The 9,273-nt window shown below is 45.2% G+C and overlaps 1 protein-coding gene across 1 annotated transcript in view; it reads right to left on the minus strand.

The window, feature by feature from the left end:
* The window catches only part of asun (integrator complex subunit 13 asun), a 476,385-nt gene that overhangs the window by 229,681 nt on the left and 237,431 nt on the right, over positions 1-9,273 (minus strand). The gene's annotated exons all lie outside the window — the stretch shown is intronic.

The raw sequence follows: 9,273 nt of genomic DNA on the forward strand, positions 1-9,273 counted from the left end.
AACTGGTCTGAAAGGTCTAATAACTGGGCATTCAGTGATGTAGTGCGGGAGATCATGCCGTAGTTCCTGCTCACAGTTTGCACCTGGAGTGCTCAGGATTGGGAGATCCGTCACCTGTAGCCACCTGCCACAGGTAACGGTAACCTAACCTGATCCTGGCAACCACTGTGTCGCACAGTCTGGTCCACGTTTTGTGCTGCCCGTAGATATAGGTTTCAGATCTGAACAAATCTTAGCTTTTACAGTAGTACTTTGGTAGTATGAGGTTTTTGCTGTCGATCTTCCAGAAGTTTTCGATTACTTGAAGAGCAGACTTTGAATCACAAAATATTATTCCTCCTCCAATGTTTTTTAATGTACTGGTAGCTAGTTGTAATGCTGGTAGTTCTGCTTGTGTGGAGGTCAGCCAGTTGTTTAACCGTCCAGTAGAAGATTGGACTGAGCCGTCGGTGTAGACACAGTGCTCGTGAGATCTTAAATTCTCGATGGAGGAGGCAATTGGTTTCAAGAGTGACAGCTTTAAGAAGAGCAAGATTCTCATTATCTTTCTTGGTGACAGGTGTGTATGATACTTGAATGGTGGGGTACAGATAAAGAGGAATATCAGAGACAGGTAGATTGCACTTAAAAGGAATGTTGAGTTTAATGAGATTGCAGGCATTTTTTTCTCGGCCATTTATCATAAAAGGATTTGGTTGTTAGACCTTTCAGACCAGTTGGCATGAGGTACCTGGAGCTTTGCAATTACTTTATTCACTCTCTAGGGCAACAGTGTAGGAGGCAGTCCCCTGCTTGTCCAGGGACTGTACACACCATCACTCCCCAACCATGATTCTTGAATTGAAATTGAAATAACTTTATTGAGGTAAAATCCACACAAAGGGATGAGGCAGCTCAAGCTCTCCTCACCCCGTTCAGTACAACGTGTTCATACATGCATACACACACGTCACAATGAACATATTACTGAACATTCTGAGAGAGAATTCTGATTGTTGTTAGTGTTGGTGCTTCACCTCCTGTGTTGCTACTGTTCTTCCTCCTTGTTCTGCACCTCTTCTTCATGATTGCTGTTCTTCTTGCTGGTTCTGTTCTGCCGATTCAATTGTTCTTCACGTCAGTCTTACTGTTATTTCTGATTTTGCTGTTCTTAAAACTGATCCTGTTAAGTTTCCTGCTGTTCTTCCTTCTGGTTCGACTGTTCTTCATGACAATTCTGCTGATCGTAGTTCCTGCCTGTCACACTGTTCTTGCTGCTAATGCTGCTGTTCTGCTCATCTTATTGTTCTTACTACTGACACTTTCTTACTGCTCATGAACATGAACATGTGTGAGCATGAGTACAAGTCTCCTGTATGAGACGGTATCAAATGATTTCTGGTAGTTGAGGAAAATGCAGTCTTTCCGCCCTTCTCTCATTTCGTCTTTCATCATACTGAAGAACTTTTAATAAGTTGGTCAACCAGGATTTTCCTTGGCTAAAATCATCCTGGTGTTTTAAGATAAAATGTTGGTGCTGTAAACGTTGTAGGAACTGCTGCGGGTTTGTCTTTGTCTCAAGCAACTTGGAAGGGCCACTTGTGATACATTGGTCTTGAACAGTTCCTGTTATCCTCTTTGCTGCCATCTTGACATCACGCTAGCCATTTTCCACCAGTCTGGACCTTCTCCCATTTCCAGTGGTAATGGGAGAAGGAAATTAATTGGGAATTAAGGTTAATTAAATGTTAATTTTGCCCCGAGGGGCGAGTTTATTGGGCTCCGTCACTCGTCCTGTGGGTGGACACACCGCCATAGCAGCATGTACAACACTCCCCAATAGGAAGAAAACCCGCTGGGTTGTTCATCCTGTCACTTGTACCCAGACACAGCTGGGACTTGCTTAACTGTCTCAAGTAAACAGCTTGTTGGCCGAAACACTGTACGTTGCTTTTGGTAACATAATATACACTATATCTAGAAATCCCACAATCTGCTTGTAACTCATTTTGTATGCATGTGCTTTTGCCTGAATAAACATGACTTATTATTATTATAAAATGTGTTTAGCAAGCGGACCGCACAATGCTTCCGCTACTCCCTCAGCATCCAAGGGGATATCTGGTGTTACAGTCCCTGTAAGACTGGCCTCACTGCCATCAATAAGGCTTTTGCTGAGGGATCTCTGCTTACTGTAGACTCTTATCTCTAGTGGCAGATCAAGTTCCAGCTTAAACACTACTTGGAAGCTTTTGTTAAGTTCTTTGCAGTCTTATCTTTCTCTGTGTCTCTCCCACCCCCCTCCCTCCCTCCTCTTGTTGGAGTCCGATCACCTGATTGTGTTTTGTGTGTGTACTCACCTGGTTGAGCTTCGGCTCTTTGGTACCGCCTCTCAACCGTCAAGTTAATTGATCCTACTGGGCTCTTATCATACATTTGACACTTGTATGGAGTCAGCCTCCACCACATCACTGACTAACTCATTCCACTTATCAACTACTCTGACACTGACAGAATTCTTTCTAATGTGTCTATGGCTCATTTGGGTACTCAATTTCCACCTGTGTCCCCTTATGCCCCTTGTGTTAAACTGTCTTTGTCTACCCCATCAATTCATTTGAGAATCTGCGTGCGTGTGTACGGAAATCCACAAGGATTTCTTTGGAAGCAGGCTACCAAGCTTGCTGGTAGCCTGCCCCTGCGCCCCGTGGCAGGCCGTGAGGGACAAGACCCAGCGTGAGACCTGCCCCTGCAGGCCACGATGGAGACCTGTTGGGGTGGTCATCGTCGACGGTGGCGAGGGAACACCAGCATCAAGTGTGAACCTGTTGACAACCTTGTTATTCAGGGAGGCTGGTGTTGACTGTGGCGCCCTCCCTGTACTGTGGCGCCCTCCCTGTACTGTGGTGCCCTCCCTGTACTGTGGCGCCCTCCCTGTACTGTGGTGCCCTCCCTGTACTGTGGCGCCCTCCCTGTACTGTGGCGCCCTCCCTGTACTGTGGTGCCCTCCCTGTACTGTGGCGCCCTCCCTGTACTGTGGTGCCCTCCCTGTACTGTGGCGCCCTCCCTGTACTGTGGTGCCCTCCCTGTACTGTGGTGAGCCTTGGTCTCTACTGCCTCCCGCACTCACTACAATCCTTCATGCTGTCTATCTTTAATATAATAGAACAAATACATAGGCAAATATGGGGATAGAGAGGGGGAGGAGTGTTCAGGGTGGGGGGGGGGATAGAGGGGAGAGTAGGCGAGGGATAGAGAGTGGGGAAGAGTACAGGGTTGGGGGTATAGAGAGGGGGGAGATAGAGGGGGGGAAGGGTACAGGGGGGATAGATAGAGGGGAGGATAAACAACAAGCCTTATTAAGTTTGGTAATTTTGGGTAATTCCTCAACGTTAACTTTCACCAGTGAATGTCATTCTTCCTTGTAATTACTTAACTCTGACAAAAGTCAGTGTCGGTAAATGTGTGGGCTCACCTAGTTGTGTGTGTGTGGGGTTGATCTCCAGCTCCTGGCTCTCGCCTGTTAACCACCAATCTTAAGAGGTTGTCCACGACGGTAAACGATATAAACCTTGGGCTGCGTAGTTTTGAAAGTTCTTGAAACTTGTTTAATACAGACCAAGCCGAAATGCTTGAAGAAAGATGTACAGTTTTCGTAAGAGGACACGTAAATCTGTAAGGGTAAGTGGGTGGAGCTCTTTGTCTGGCTCCAGCAGTTCATTCCTCCAGCCGGATAGAAGCATCAGTCTCCACTTTCCCGCCAAGACAGCTGCGACAAGCCCGCCCCCGCCCCCCCCCCCTCACCCAGACACTCTTGTTTCTTTCTCCCTGAAATTCCCTTCCTGTTGCTTTTGTTGTACTGTTCAACTGTTTTGCTGCTGCTTCTTGAAACACTTTTTCATTACGGTGGATCTTTGTGTTCATCTCTTTCTTTTTTTGTTCACCTCCCCTGCTTCCTTTGTCCTCTACTTTTTTAATACCTCTTCTGTAGCTTTTTTTCTTTATTCTTTCCGTTCTTTAGCACTGAAAATTCTTTGTTTTGGATTCCTTTGTGGATGGTGTGTAGGGTCGTCTTATTACGCTTCCTCTGATATGTCTGCTTCAGTGCCTCTTTCAAGATAGTTATTTTGATTTTTTCTTGAATATCACTGTAAAAGGGGGGGGGGATCTGGCTATATTAATTGCAAGCTAAAAGCATTGTTCGTTAGTTCTGCTTGTAACACTGTGGAGGGACAACTCCTCTGGTAGATTACATGCTTGCCCAGTTTTTGGGACTCGAAGAATGATTGTCAGGGCTTCAGTTTGTATAATTTAGTCTGTTTTATCTCGTTTTGGGAGTACGTGCACAAGACTGGTGCGGCATAGGCTATGGCGGAGCGCGCTAGGCTATGGCGGAGCGCACTAGGCTATGGCGGAGCGCGCTAGGCTATGGCGGAGTGCACTAGGCTATGGCGGAGCGCGCTAGGCTATGGCGGAGTGCACTAGGCTATGTATACCATTTTAAGTATGGCAATAGGGACTCTATGCTCATTCCAGGCCATAGCTTTCAGCCGAGATTCTGAGAGTATTATTGTGCTTTCTTGTTGCCTCCTTCTTGCTGTGCATTTTCTTTTCCCTAGATGTTTTTCCTAGATACGTTGTTTTATCTTTGCAAATGATTTTAGCTTTATTCAATCTCCTGTATTCCTTAAATATCATCTTGATGTTTTGTTTTATGTGATAATTTGTTCTATTTGCCATACATTTTCGCGTTTATTTTGGAAATTTGTAGCACTGTTATTGGATTTTTTTTTTTACACCTACATAGGTAAGGCTGACTCTTCCCCCCCCACCTCCCCTTCCCCCCCACCTCCCCTTCCCCCCCCCCCCATCCCCTCGCAGATTGCTACGACCAAGATAAATGTATTCGATTTCGCTGTACAAATAGAGCCATCAGCTGGAAGTAAAACTAAACATGGTACGGATACAGGAAGAGACAGACACAGACGGGCGGAGAGACAGAGAGACAAGGAGATATAAGAGACGGAGAGAGAGTAGACGGTGGTAACTTAGGAGACGGGATCCAACCCATGCTATAATCGGGCAAATATTCTGCTGTTGTACTTGTTGGTGGACCATTGTATCCTTGGCACTGTCGGTGCCTGGGGGGGGGGGGGTGTGGAGCCGGTGCCTGGGGGGGGGGCTTCTGTAGCCAAAGTGTGTACGTGCGGGCGCGTGTGCGTGCGCGCGACTGACAGTTATTGATTGTGGCGGAAACCGGAGCCATCACCTTTCTACTTCAGGTAATACCAAATTGTGTGATTGTAGCGGGTACACTGTGTGATTGTAGCGGGTGTACCGTGTGTGTGTGTGATTGTAGCTGTTGTGTGTGTGTGTGTGTGTGTGTGTGTGTGTGTGTGTGTGTGTGTGTGTGAGAGAGAGAGAGAGAGAGAGAGAGAGAGAGAGAGAGAGAGAGAGAGAGAGAGAGAGAGAGAGAGAGAGAGAGAGAGAGAGAGAGAGAGAGAGAATTCGTATACTGTGTGTGTGGGTGTGTGAGAGAGTGATTGTAACTGGTATACTGTGTGTGTGTGTGAGATTGTTGCTAGATGATGGAGAGAGAAAATGGACCGTGGAGATTGAACTGATAAAAATAATTAAATATAGTTACTATTTCATAACCTTTGGCCACAAGGTATTGATATCTTTAGCCAGTTTTGTCTTTATCGTTATTATCTTCCTCACTATCCTCATCTTTCCCCTCTTCCACCACCTCGTCCACCACCACCACCACTTCCTCCATATTACATAAGTTGCACAAGTTTCCTTTAGCAAAGTCTCCCGTGGGCGCAACGTCTCACAAAAAATGGAAAGTTGTGTTTGCGTCGCTTCTGGCCAGGGTTGATCCCAAGGGAGGATGACAGGGGAAAGTGGGCTGCCCGGTATACAACTCCACCAGATATACCTTCCCGTCAGGCCTGCTGGAAAAGAGAAAAGGGTAGGGGCAAGAGGGAGGGAGGGAGAGAGAGAGAGAGAGGGGAAGTGAAAGGGTGTCAGGAAGAAGGATATAATCAGCATTAAGGGAATCGCAGCAAAGATACGACCTTGGGTTTAAAGTGTCGTTTTCATGAAGTTGTAAACCAATATGTGTAATTGCGTGAGAACAACATAACCACAACAGGTGCATTAAACGTTGTTTTGTCAACAAGAGTTACATTTAAATGTTGGTAACACTATATTGACACTGGCACCATACCCCCCCCCCCTCCCCCGCCTGACACCCCCCCCCTTCGCCTCTAACCCCGCCTATTTCCCTATTATCGACTTTTACAATTATGAATAGATTGCTTCTCCCTGCACCTTCCATTTATTCCATTTTCCAACTACTCTTAGGCTAGAAGAACACTTTAACATCACTGTGACTCATCTAAGTCTCAAGCTTCCATTCATGCACTCTCGTTCTGTTGGTATTCATTGTGAACATATCTTCTTTTTTCACTTTGGCAATCCCCATAGGTATTTTTTATATTAATACATAGGTACTCAAACAGCCATTTCTCAGACCAAGTCTACAGCTTGTATAAGTCATCTTGGAGAACCTTGTGATCCACATATGTCTCCTCTCTCGCCTAAGGGTGAGAGAGGAGTTACCTCTCAGGCTCGGTCGTGAACACCAAGGGAACTGGTATCTAGTTTCACAATGAAATCCCATTAACATTATATATCAGTGAGGAAATAAATCACTAGGAGCCGTGAGGAGGATTTGAACCCTTGTTTATTTTTCTGGTATTTAGTTAATCACAAATTTCCATATTATGGTATATTCATTTCATGTTTTTCGTAATCTTGGTCATTCATTGTCATTTTCTTATATATGACTGAGTTTTTTTTCTATACTTTAAAAGAAATAAAATTTTCGTAGTTTTCAATATTCTCATATTTATATTTTCATTCTTGAAAATCTTGAGATAGTCGCTGAGATCAAGAGAGCTGGAGAGTACTAACCAATCAGGGAAGAGTCGTCAAATTTATTCCAACATGGGAGGGGATCATGTGGGAATGAACGAGCAGATGTGCTGGCTGCTGAAGGAGACCATATTAAATACTTCATACCCAAGACTCTACTACAAATAAGAGGTATTGTCAGGCAACATCACCGTGACAAGGTAACTGAGGAAAGGAGGATAGAAGAACAAATCAGTGAATCTGTACGATGGTACAACATGGTTGCAGCTGGCAATCCCAATCATTATGGACGAAGAGGAGGTGGCCGCGGGAGAGAATAAGTAATAGCAAAAACTAGTCTTGGATATAAGTATCCATGGAGATTAGGAATAGAAACAGCTGAGCAGAGGAGTTGCAGAATATGAGTGACGAACACCGCCTTGACCACTACCCGAGAGAATGTGAACATCTAACAATCATTAGAAATATGTGTAGAATAATAAACCCTACATTGTTCGAGTTAGGAAAACACTATTTGTCTAATATTGATACTGCTCTTAAGATTCCCTCATTTTGCATCCGTAATATAAAGTAAGATTTTAAGGATTGTCGAATGTTAATCATCTTGTTTGAGGAGCTGTAAACTTGAGACAGTTAAGCAAGTCCCAGCTGTATCTGGGTACAAGTGACAGGATGAACAATCCAGCGGGTTTTCTTCCTATTGGGGAGTGTTGTACATGCTGCTATGGCGGTATGTCCACTCACAGGATGAGTGGCGCTGCCCAATAAACTCGCCCCTCGGGGCAAAGATTAAAATTTAATTCCCCCTTCGATACAGTCCTAGACGAATCTAATACCTTCGTCATGCGTCGCCTTCTGTCTCCTCACTCTGGTACTGGTAGCCGTCATGATATTAAGAGTCTGTGGCCTCTTCCGCGACACAGACGGTGCTAAGAAGCCCTCCCAGCTGTGCTCGGGATTGGCAGGGGTCACCTTAGAGGAGGTGGCAGAGTCGCCTGCAGGAGGGGGCCAGTTTTTGTGTAGCGACACCCAAGCTTGGTGTTGGGTGATGTCAACATCTCCACCCACAAATAAACAGGTTCACTACACGATAACTGGAGAGATTAGGTGACACTGGTGACGTTCATTGTGCCTCTGTTATGTCTGTGTGTGTGTGTTATGTCTGTGTGTGTGTGTGTTGTCTGTGTGTGCACCTGTGCGTGTGGTGTGTGTGTTGTCTGTGTGTGCACCTGTGTGTGTGTGTGTGTTGTAACTGTAACCATAATGTTGGGACGAGTTGGCACCATGTTGCCAATTTAATGGTGATTGAATCACCATTAATGACGTCAACAAATGTCATAATGAACAAATTATCGACCATATGTGAGTTGACGAGCCATCTGCTGATAAACAGAGAGAGATATAGACGAATGCTGGAAACTGTTGAGGAGAAATAGCGAGAATAAATAGCCAGGAATAATTAACGAGCTGCTAGTAAAGAGCGAGGAGAAATAGCAAGTATTGACTAACAGCGAGATGACTGGAAGAAACGGACCTCACTTGCTAGTAATAACTCGGAAATAAAGCACTTTATTCGTCAAGAAAATAGATCAAGTGGCATTTAGGAAGTTGGCGGGAGTGACGAGACAACTTACAAGACTGTGGCTGACGTCAGTCTTGTGCTGTAAGACTGTGGCTGACGTCAGTCTTGTGCTGTAAGACTGTGGCTGACGTCAGTGTTGATATTAACACTGACATTAAGACGTCAGTGTTACTGACTTGTTACACTCTCGGTGTCAGTATGAGACTCGTAGCCTGGTCCTGAGGGCGGGTCCTCAAGTAGTGGGCCACCACAACCCATGTACCTAACCTCTAGCACTAATTATACAGAAAATTGTAAATGGAGATGTTGAATACAGTGTACTTTAAAATTGCCCTACTCGTCTGTCTGTGTCTGTCTCTGTACTTACCTAGTTGTGCTTGCTTGCGGCGCTTGAGCTCTGGCTCTTTGGTCCCGCCTCTCAACTGTCAATCAACTGGTGTACAGGTTCCTGAGCCTACTGGGCTCTATCATATCTACATTTAAAACTGTGTATGGAGTCAGCCTCCACCACATCACTGCCTAATGCATTCCACCTGTTAACTACTCTGACACTGAAAAAATTATTTCTAATGTGTCTGTGGCTCATCTGGGTACTAAGTTTCCACCTGTGTCCTCCTTGTTCGTGTCCCACCCGTGCTAAAGAGTTTGTCTTTGTCCATCCTGTCAATTCCCCTGAGAATTTTGTAGGTGGTGATCATGTCTCCCCTTACTCTTCTATTTTCCAGGGAAGTGAGATTCAGTTCCTTTAGCCTTTCCGTCGTAGTTCATTC

Source organism: Procambarus clarkii, chromosome 17 (genome assembly GCF_040958095.1).
Source record: "Procambarus clarkii isolate CNS0578487 chromosome 17, FALCON_Pclarkii_2.0, whole genome shotgun sequence".
NCBI classification, from domain to species: domain Eukaryota; kingdom Metazoa; phylum Arthropoda; class Malacostraca; order Decapoda; family Cambaridae; genus Procambarus; species Procambarus clarkii.